Source organism: Chelonia mydas, chromosome 3 (assembly GCF_015237465.2).
Source record: "Chelonia mydas isolate rCheMyd1 chromosome 3, rCheMyd1.pri.v2, whole genome shotgun sequence".
In the NCBI taxonomy this organism is placed as follows: Eukaryota; Metazoa; Chordata; order Testudines; family Cheloniidae; genus Chelonia; species Chelonia mydas.
Window position 1 is genome coordinate 145395999 of NC_057851.1, and position 11658 is coordinate 145407656.

The window sequence follows — 11658 nt, forward strand, 5'->3', positions numbered from 1 at the left end:
ATGTGGCTCCTCTTTAATCTGAGTGGCTAGTTTAAAGTTCAGGGCCCTGAAATTGAACAAAGTCTAACTGGTTTACCCCATTTTCATGAAAAACTTCTGGTTTCCCAATCTGTCTAGGCTCTTTGTAATTGTTGCTCCACCAGGCCTGTAAGTCATCTTTGAGTCCTTTCTGGGAAACTTCCAGCTCTTGCTTTAGGTCGTCTTAAATTCATTTTGTGACATCTCCAGCTCCTGTTTTAGTTATTGCTTTTGGCCATCTTCGATTTCTGCAAGCATTGCCTTAACTTGCTCTAATTTAGTTCAACAGGAATATCAATCCACAATCTCTCCCTGGAAACCAGATCCCATGCTTCACACAGATGTTCCCCTTTTTAAACCGAGCAGCTACTCAAAGTTCAGGGCCCTGGGATGTTTCAGATGGAAGCAGAAATTGATGACTGAATCTGGTATTTTCTTTGTATGTTCCTTGTAAATAAACATAATTGCATCAAAGCTCTGCTTCTCCAAACGAGGAACCAAAAAAAAAAAAAAAAGACAGGATAGCTTCTTTGCTTATCGCTCCATGTCTCTTTAACAAGCACCAGACCCAGAACCGTTCTCTAGGCTTCTCCAGGATCACACCACATTTACTGGCTGCTGCTTTACTTTTTTTCCTGCCTCAGGGCATGTCTACACTTACCTCCGGAGCATTCGATCCAGCGGGGGTTGATTTATTGTGTCTCGTGAAGACGCGATAAATCAACCGCCAAGCACTCTCCTTTCAACTCCGGCACTCCACTGGAGTGAGAAGCGTAGGAGTCGTCGACAGGGGAGCATCAGCAGTGGACCTACCACAGTGAAGACACTGCGGTAAGTAGATCTAAGTACGTCAACTTCAGCTACATTATTCACGTAGCTAAAGTTGCATAACTTAGATTGATTCCCCTCCTGCACCTCCCCCAGTGTAGACCAGGCCTCAGTCTGGGTCAGTTTCTTGTCTGCCCACACACACAGTTGAACCCTCTGCCCACAAGTTGTGAGTTTCTGTGAAGACTCCATTAATTCTCTTTTTTAGGTGTAGCCCCTTCACTGTCTTTTGCAACTACCTTGAATGAAAGGCATTATTCACAAATCATTTTCAATGAGGTTTTAAGTCAACCCATAATGCCACATGCAGACTAGCCAACTACCAGCAATATTGTTCTGCTCAAATCTGTTTATAACTAGGAACAGAAGCGCTGAAATTCTGTGTGAAAGACTCCTGGTACTGAGTCTAGCCTGGCCACAATGTGGAAATCCCTCCGAGAAAGTCTGGTGATGATGCCTTTCTCCAAACACTGAGATCCTCCCCTTGCACACATTATCCTATCCCGTTCCAGTGGTTCAGTTACCTCAGAGCACTAGCACCAATACATCTCGCTACCTTTTCACTGAGAGTATCCCCAAATGATCAGCCCACCACTGGGACATTAGTTCAAGACTTATCTTCACTCATATGTCATGCTTCTCATAGCCAGCTATTTCTCTAAATACAATCCTCTTCTCATAACCTGGCTCGGTTTCTATGAAGTCAAAATGTAAATCATTTACATCTGTACAGCACCATCTACAGAAGCTTTTCTGAGGATTATAACTCCTTTGGGTAGAGCTGTCTTACTGAGTAGCTTGTACAGACCCAAGTTTATCAGAGTTTAAAAAAAAAAAATTCATGTAGAAAAATCCCCAAATGCTTTATGCATGGGGATTCTATTTTTTAGGGTTTATTTTTAGCATTTTTTTAGTTTTACAATGAAAAATTGTTTTTTTTTCAGAACTCTCTTTAGGTACCTTAGTGAACTTTAATGTAGTAGTGTTTCAAACAGCCCTACGCTAAAGTACGCTAGGGAACCTTTACTGTCCACCAGCAAGGTCCACATAGACCAATTAATGCACAACATGTTAGTGCACTTCAGAAAAATCACACCCTGCTAGTCCACATAACGGCTCTGGGCAGACAAGCCCCTTAGATACAAGTAACCATTTCTGGTGTTTACTAGATAAACACTTATTTTTTATATATAAGTATATGTGAGTGTTTATTGGTTAGAACTGAAAATCAGAAGCCTCACTGATGAATTACACATAGATGAATCATGGAACACACCAGCTGTTTTACAGCACAAAACAACACTACACCTCAGTTTGAAATAGGAAAAAGCACACGCTGTCTAAATGAAACAGCAGGCACCACTCAGGGAAGAGTGCCCTGGGATCTTTAATAAGGATACGTGGACAAGATGTAAATTTCACTTCTCACATGAAACATGGCCTCTCCAGAAACACAGAACCTCTCCAGGCAGGGGTAGTGGCACTGTATTTAGAGCAAGTTGCGTCACCTGCTGCACCTGGGTTTTCCTTAGAGCTCTCCCCTGTAAGTCCTGATCAGGCTTGACCCTGCTTAACTTATGAGATCTGACAAGATTATAGCCCAAAGTGGTCTGGCTGCAGGCCAAGGCTCTCCCTAATACTACTACTCTCCCTAATACTAATACTACTGCTTACGTCTGCATAACTTAAGTCGCTCGTGGGGGATGAACAAATCACCCCCTTGAGTGACATAAGTTACGCAGTCATAAGCACTGGTGTGCACAGTGCTATGTCTCCTGTTGGCTTAAAGCAGCTACATTAGCGTACAGTGGTGCAGCTACAACGTTGCAAAAGCGCCAATGTAAGCTCTCTAGTGTAGCCATGCCCCAAGTCAAAGTCTGCTCTAATTTGTAGAGTCAGACAGTATTCTCTAGCAACACTCGACTGTCTTTCAGCCTGAGGCTATGTCTACATTACGCACCTTACAACGGCGTGGCTGTGCCGCTGCAGCTGTGCTGTTGTAGGGTACACAGTGTAGCCACTCTTTGTCACTGGGAGAGAGCTCTCCCGGCGATAAAATAAAACCACCCACAACAAGGGGCGGTAGAGCTTTGTCTCCGGTAGAGTGTCTCCCACTGACAAAGTACTGTCCACACCTGGTGCTTTTCATCGGTAAAACTTTTGCCATTCAGGGGTGTATCTTTATCACACCCTTGAGCAACAAAAGTTTTAAACGATGAAAGTACAGTGTAGACATAGCCTGAGCTCCTTCAATAAGATGTCATGTACCTTTCCTGGGCAGGGCACCCATCTACGTTGCACTGTAATAGGCTGCCCTCAGACAGGTTGCAAGCGGCCTCTTAACTGTTGAGAACTCTGTGGTTCTTACCACTAAGGTTACGTCTACACTGGCTACTGGGAGCTGTGATTGCACTACAGAGACATACCCAAGGAGCTAGCTTTGATCTAAATAGATCAAAGTTAGTTCCAGTAACAATAACAGCGAAGCCACAGTGGCAAGGGGCAGCCCTACCCACGCTGTCGCTGCCATGGCTATTGTTCTCAAGCTATTGTTACAAGAGCAAAGCTAGCTTGGGTAAACCAAGCCATATGTCTTACATGCTGCAAACCGCACCTCCTGATTGCAGCGTAGCCATACTCTAAGTGCGGACTGTGCCACCCCTCTCCTTACACCCAAGCACTGGCACCCGCTTCACCACCACAAATGCAATGTACTTGTCTTCGCTTTTAAGACTCTTCATAGTTTAGCCGTACCCCTACCACTCTGAGCCATCAACTTTCCTTCACTCTGCCAATGACACCAGTCTTTAACATTCATTAGTCTAGGGGGTGGGCAAACTTTTTGACCCAAGGGACACATCCGGGTATGGAAATTGTATGGTGGCCATGAATGCTCACGAAATTGGGGTTGGGGTGTGGGAGGGGGGTGAGGCCAGAAATGAGTTCAGGGTGTGGGAGGGGGCTCTGGCTGGGGCAGGAGTACGGGGGGTGGGTGAGGGCTCAGGCTGGGTGCGCAGACTCTGGGGTGGGGCTGTGGATGAGGGGTTTGGAGTGTACGAGGGTGCTCCATGCTGGGACCGAAGGGTTCAGGGGGCAGGAGGGAGGGCAGGTCAGAGCGCGGGGTGAGGGTCCGGGGTGCAGGAGGGTGCCCAGGCTGGGATCAAGGGGTTTGGAGGGCGGGAGGGGAATCAGGGCTGGGACAGGGGGTTGAGGCATGGCATGGGGTCAGGGATGCAGGCTCTGGGCAGCGCTTACCTCAGGCAGCTCCTGGAAGCAGCCGGCATGTCCCCCCTCCGGCTCATATGCGGAAGTGTGGGCAGGTGGCTCTACGGGCTGCCCTGTCCACAGGCGCCGCCCCTGCAGCTCCCATTGGCAGTGGTTCCCAGCGCTTGGGGCGGGGGCAGCGTGCAGAGCCCCTTGGCTGCCCCTACGCATAGGAGCCGGAGAGGAAATATGCTGCTGCTTTCAGGAGCCGCGCAGAGCGGGGCAAGCCCCCGACCCTGCTCCCCAGCGGGAGCTCGAGTGCTGGATTAAAACATCTGATGGGCTGGACACAGCCCATGGGTCGTAGTTTGCCCACCTTTGCATTAGTCCAAATGTCCCTCAAACACCTTCATGCTTTTTCCTATGCTCCCTCTTATGCATGGGAGCAGTGCCCTCTAAAATCTGAAAAGCCGTATACTCTAACTCCAGATTCCTCCTCACCTCTGCTACGCTGTCTACAAAACATGTGACAATAGCTGGACAGCTAGTGTGGTGGCTTTATCCCCTATCTCTCTTCTCTTATAGTGATGTAAGCTCTTTGGGGGCAGGGATGTCTTATTATTGTGTGTACACAATACCAAGTACAATGGGATCTTGATCTCAGTTGGGTCTTTTAGATGCTATTACAATACGAATTCATAACAATAACTGCAGAAAGGAGCTAATACTCCTCCTCTATGTGACAGGCATGTTGGGAGGATTAATTGATGTTTACAAAGCTCTTTAAGACCCACAGATGAAAGCCACTTTGCTGATGCATAGGATTTATTATTCTGTGCTGTGCTTCAGTTCAGAATCCAAGGTTAGCATTTTTTCTAGTTGAAAAAGATTTTTATTGTATTGTAAAATGAAAAACAAAGTGAAACAAATAGCACTTTGTGCTTTATTGTGAAGGCACAAGCAGCTCAGAAATGGGATCACATTACTGAAATGGCTGTATCTGAAGTTATGTACAATAGAAAAAGATACCAAATTCAGTGATCTCTTATTCCATTTAACTGAAGTAATTAGTAACGGGCCTGCATAGGCTAAAGCAAATTTCTCTTTTTCTCTACTCTACATTTGACTGGCTTGCATCAAAACTGTGTAGGCCATTATAGTCCTGCGCAGACCTAACCAGCACTGGCAGTGTGCACCACCGGGTTTTTAAAAAACTAAATAAAAACACTAGGAAGCCTGTGACATTCTCTGCATTTAACCTCCTCTAACTTAATCAGCCAATGAAAAATTAGTCCCATTCCCTCTCCCCATCATTTGCCATTATTAAGATGAGGTCAATTCTTGTACAAACCTCTCCTCCTGAATCATCCACCACTGCTCTCCCGCTTAGAAGAGAATTCTTGGGTGAGTTTCTCCACTCTAGCCTGCAGAGCACAGAGGGGAGATGATGCTGTTTAATGATGCTAGTTATGCCATACATGGTCTTGCTGTTTCTAGGAATAGATACACTCAGACATCAATTAACATCTAATTGCTAGAATTACTCTTGTTCCTCTGCTGTAGACGCCACAGAGATCAAACCAGACCCATTTGCAGTTCTATTTTTAATTTAGTGGAATTACAGTTTTTTCATCCCGCAAAAAATAATTAAGTGACATGCTGTCCAGAGAATACACAGTTCAGGGATCAGGATGTTTATGAAGAAATGAAACAGGCAGGAGAAGCTCATAATTGTTTGTGCCAACGTGAAGGTTTCATTGTTATTGCAAGACTCTCCTATCCCATGCAACTCCCCCTACCACCATTTCTCTCTTCTCTGCCTTACAATCTGAACGATCTTCTCTGGGCCGAGATGGTGAAGCTGGGGAAAGTGGCCTGGAGGGGTTTGAAATCAGTTGTAAATTATTTCCCCTTTCCCTAATTCACCAGGTCAGATGGTGCACAGTGCTGCATTCCATTTTTGGTGGAACAATCTTTGATGGTAGGTGAAAAGACAAGGGAAGACATTTCTTGTACCTCCTGAGCCCATGAAACAGTCTCCCTCTTACCCTCCCTCCCTATTGGCAGCTGCCGAGAGAAGCTATAAGCCAAAGCCACAAACCATTTCACATCCCTGTTATTCAGCTGCACTGGTGGACTTTCCCCCTGACTGACTGGGATAGATTGTCTCCTTGCCCAGACCAGTTTTGACGAGATGCACCTATGTCTTGTCAAAGCTCCCCATTTCACAGCATCCAAGCTGCAGTGGGGGCTCACATGCACCTGAATGAACAGGGAGTGGAGCTGGGCTAGGGAATTCAAAGTGCCAACAGGTTGGATTATTCAGCATCAGAACATGAGGACAGAGGGAATCCCATACACAGTGAGCATTCAGCAGGCACCTGACAGTCAGAGGTCCAGGCTCAGCTGGCTTTCTAAGTGGGACCAGGGCCCAGGCCAGGGACTAAACCACCAATCGGGGCAGTGTCATTGCACCCTTTATATTTTAAACCACTGAAGAGGGATATGGCCCCTCAGTCCATTTATAGTTTGGAGCCATGGGCTAGATTTCTTCTTCTATCAGAACAAAACTTTTGCCCTGATGACTCCTCCAATTTCAGAGGAGGCTGAGCCACTGCTTCCCCATTATTTATCTCTAGTGACACCAAACACTTCCCCAAACTGCCCTGAAGAGTTTGCAAACTAGATTAGACATGAGGTATGGGGCTGGAGGAGGGAAGATATATGCCATCAGCCAGAATGGGGTTACTCAGAAAGGCTTAGTGCACAGTATGGGGGGGGATGGTGGTGTTTGTTTCCAGTAAGTGGGTGTTTTATTGCCTAATCTCATGTAGGCATCATGGGCCTTGTCTGTAACTCAGCCATCAGTAGCTGGCAATCGGCGTAGCTGCACTGGTGAAAAGCCAGATAGAAACACGAATAGCCACAATTTGCACTGGCTGAGTGTACTCCTGTCTGGCATCAGGATAAATGCTACTTCTGCAAATCACAGGTTTGCTTGTCTATGCTATAGGTTTCTACCGATGCAGCTACACTAGTTCCTGGATACCAGTGTCTGTATCTGTGTTGATCACAAGTCCACAGTCCTTATCTCTCCGGTCTGTCTGTCATCTCCCAAATCTGGCCCCTCAAATGATTGATAGCATCAGCCTGTTTCTTCCAGCTGCCAAGATCTAAATGCAACAGTCACTCTTCACTGCCCTCTCAAAGGGACAGATTCCCTCCAGGAACTCAGCTTGAGGGATGGGTGTGTGTGAAACCAGCTACCACTCATATGTTATTCTTTTCAAAGGAGCCAATTTGGAAGTAAGTAGAACAAGGGGGGTAGACGCCAATTTGGAAGTAAGTAGAACAAGGGGGGTAGACACCAATCAGCTCCTTGTCAAAAAGGATGAAGAGATTCTCAAAACTAGACTGAACAAAACACCAGAAAATTAAAATAGAAAACACTTCTGCCTTGACATTAGATCTGGTAAAGAAATTTTCAACAGAACAGTTTTTTGTTGGAAAATGCTGATTAAACAAAAATGACACTTCACAGGTTGTGGTCAGGAATGTTGTAACCATGTGGCCTTTTCATGGGAACATACCAGTTTTGACAAAAATTCGCTCACATCCAAGGTGGAAGTCCTGGTCAAAACCAGAGACAAAGATTCATTCACCACAGTATAGCCTTGTGATTAGGGAACTCAGCTGGGTGTAGGAGACCAAAGTTCAAACCCTTGCTCTGCCTGAGTCAGACCAGGGACTTGAACCTTGGTTTCCCGCATCCTACCTAAGTTCCCTAACCACCAGGCTATTAGCTATTCTGGGTGGGTTTTTCTCAATCTCTCCTATTTATTGGAGCAAGGACTTGAAACTGGGTGCCTAGTCGTTCTTCTCTTATTTCATCCCAATGCAAAACAGAAAAATCTTGAAAATTTTCACGGGACAGGAAAATCATTTTCCTGACCTGCTTTAACTGGCCCCTGGATAGACAGATAGGGCTGGGATGCACAGTATCAGCTTTCCTATGGCGGGGAAGGAAGTGGAATGACTGTCCTTCCAGAAGATCAACCTAGATGGAGTCATCACTGAGCAGCTTGAGCTTCCAGGCTCAGTGACAACCAAAACTTGCTACACAGGAGTCTGGCATTGAAGGAAATTCACAAATTTGATCAAAAGAAGAAAAAAAAAAAAGGGCAGGGCAGGGAGGCATGTGAAGACACAGGTTTCTGTTGAGATCATCTTTCCCTTACCCCATATTGAAGACACCTCTCCTCTATTCTGAGGATCTGTTTCAACCCATTGTCCCCCCGCCCCCGCAACACACACACTTATAAAAAAGTTATGGCGTGGTGCCCTTTAAACCCAGACTCCGAGTCCACCTCTCTTATGATGAGTAAGACAAGGATAAGATCCTCTCATACAACAGAATAAGGGCCCTATGTGACCTCCTGCATCCTTGGACTGGGACAGCATTGTAAGATAGATTCCTCTGCTTGGCAGGACTTTCCTGGAAATGGGTCAAGTCAAGTGTGAATATGCTTGTTCATGAAAGAGAGATGCAGTCTGTAACAATCTGCACTGAAACAACACATACAAAAAACAGGTCTGTGATGCAGATCATTAGGTACTTAATTTACACAACAAAGGAGTAGCAGTAAAATGTCCATCAGTTGCTCCTCCTAACCTCTTTTTAATTAGGATCTTAGTCTTGGAATAGGGGGAGAGGGGGAGATGGCACCCAGAGCATAATTCAGTTCCTAGCTCTCAAAACATTAAGCAGCTATTCCAATTCCATTCCAAGCCTCTATGCACCGCTGCCAATGCATGTCAATCCTAACCTACCACCTCAATACTACTACTTCTCTTCTAGAGTCCCCCAACAATGCACCTTCAGTGCTGTCCTAAAGCAACCCTGTTCTCCTGAAGTCTTGGACCCTTCTTAGAGCACAGCCTTGCACCTCAGTACCAACCTGCTATACTCCACAACTGTATCACTGCTAATTCACGTCTAGTTCAATAATTCTGACTAGCAGCATCCATGCTCTTCCAAACTAGGGCTTCTCTGGAACAGGCTGATGTTACATGATCAAATGGAGACTTCAATGAGGCCACCCCACTGTACTTTTGTCTTCTCTCACAGAAGACATGCCTTCCTTTAAAGTCTGACATTGCAATGCAACAAGAACATTCAGAAAATGGAACCTTTTGCAGCATAAAAGTCTTAATGCTACATCCAGCTGTAACAGCCACTAAAATGCAGAAAGGAAGAACAGTTCTAATTGGACCAGCACTTGACTCACTAGGATGTCACTTTTCTATTGAGGAAGTTTGCCACTGGTTGCCCGAAAATAGGTTTAGAGAAGAAAAAGAAGACTAGAGAAAGGCAAATTTCAATACACTGTGGGTGTATTTAAAATGAAGCAATAAACTTTAGTGTAAATCCTACAAACACGAACACTGCTTCAAAGCAGTAAGCCACATTCAAATGTATTCCAGGGAATAAAAGCCAAGAGATAGAAGTCTCACTCCTCTACTTCTTCACAAATCCCAAAGACAGGAGCTGAGACACTTGTTATTTGCAGATAATCACCTCAGTATTTCAGAAGAACAGAGATGGATCTGAACCCCAGACTCAGCACAGCAGTAATGTTAGCCAGTGATGCAGGAGGTCACATAACCAGGAAAATTCTAAATACATGGAAGAAGAATTCAAAGTGCAAGGAAGAACACTGCATAAAAACAGATTTCTTGTAGCTTATAATATGCATGGAAACAAGTCAGGCGGTGTAAACACTGGCAGACAGCATTTGAATGAGCATAAACATGATTAAATCACTTTACATAGCATTTGTAAACTATAAAGACGAAGCTTTTATAGAACGGGAGCAAAAGTTATGCATAGAAACAAATTTCTGCAGTCTACAGGTTGGCACAGGGGATTTGGAGGGAGGACTTCTGAGTGCCATTCCTGGCTCTTCTCCTGACTTCCTAGGTGATCCGGGACATGTGATTTAACTCTTTTACCTCAGTTTCCCATCTACAGAACGGAGATACTGAACGATACTAATGTTCAGACACCTGTTTAAAGATATTTTACTAGGCTTGTCTGACAGGGGGCTACATTAATTTAACTTATTTTTATAGTCATTTCTATTGTACTTATCAATTGTATTTGAAGTCTTCACAATTTTATTCAAGGCATCACAATCTCATACATTTCAATCACCAAGTGCAAATCATTATTATTTATTAATTGCTTGCCTCACTGCCTGTTGTGCACACCATTACCCAGTTGATATATGCAAATGCCGCTTACAAATGCAGATAGAAGGTGCTGAAGGCACACCTAGTGCATGTACATTTGTGGGTCTGAAATCTTTGCACAGTAGCTTTGAAAATGCAGCCCTTAAACTTTCATTACACTTACTGATGTTAGTGTAAGTCAGCATGAACACAAGTTTACCTGTCTTTACTAACAGAGAAAGCTGCAAGTTGTATTGTGAGAAAAAGTCATCTAGCCATTTAAACTGTGGGGCAGAATCATTGAAACCCACAGGCAACACATACATTAGAGAAGGGCATCATTTGCCTACTTGTGTAAATAATAAGTGAAAGATAATGTAGCAGATGGAATAAGTTTTAAAAAGAGCCCCAATAGTTTAGTTCCTATCCACTACCCCCCAAATTAACAGGCACCCTATTGTTCAACCATGTGTGTTGCAAGGAATCAAGTCTGAGCAAAAGGCAAAAAAATGAAAAATGACAGAAGACAACTAAGAGCTAGATCCACAAAGGGGATTTTGGCATCGCAACGCTTAGCATTGCAACCCCTAACACCTGGGAGCCTTGCTGTCCAATGGAATTCACACCCCTGAGATAGGCACCCAGATTCCCAATACAATTTATGGGGAGAGTTAGATTCTAAGAAATGGATTCACAGAAGTCAGCAAGCAAAGCATGGACCTGCCTAAGCTAGCCAAAAGTGAAATGCAGAGGAAAGTGGCAGATCCACAAAAGGACAGGCACACCTGAATGAAGGGAGATGCCTATCTTCAGTCAGAATTCACAGCTGTGAATCTTCCCCGGGAGTTAAGTACCTAAGCCAGTTCAGCCTTTACTCATGAGGAAGCGAAAAAGAAGAAAAGGCTGGGGGGAGGAGGAGAAAAGAAGAGACAACCCCTCCCCCCAAACACATATCCCATTACAGCCAACAGCCCAGTGGCTAAAGCACTCACCCAAGTTGTGGGAGAATAGTTTTCAAAGTCCTTTTCTGCCCAGTTTGGAGCAGAGATTTGAACCCAGCTCTCCCACATTGCAAGAAAGTGACCTTATCTGGGCTACTGAATATTCTCAGGTGGGCTTTTCTCAATTCCTCCAGTTAAAGCTGTTCCACTTCGCATACATAATTAAATTTTCACCAGGGCGCCCAGAGAAAAAGCAAAAGATTGAGGGTATGTCTACACTGTCGATGTTAAAGTGCTGCCGTAGTCACAGCTCCAGCACTGGGAGAGAGCTCTCCCAGTGCTGAAATAAAACCACCTCCGCGAGGGGAATAGCTACCAGAGCTGGGAGCGCGGCTCCCAGCACTGGTGCACTGTCTACACTGGCACTTTACAGCGC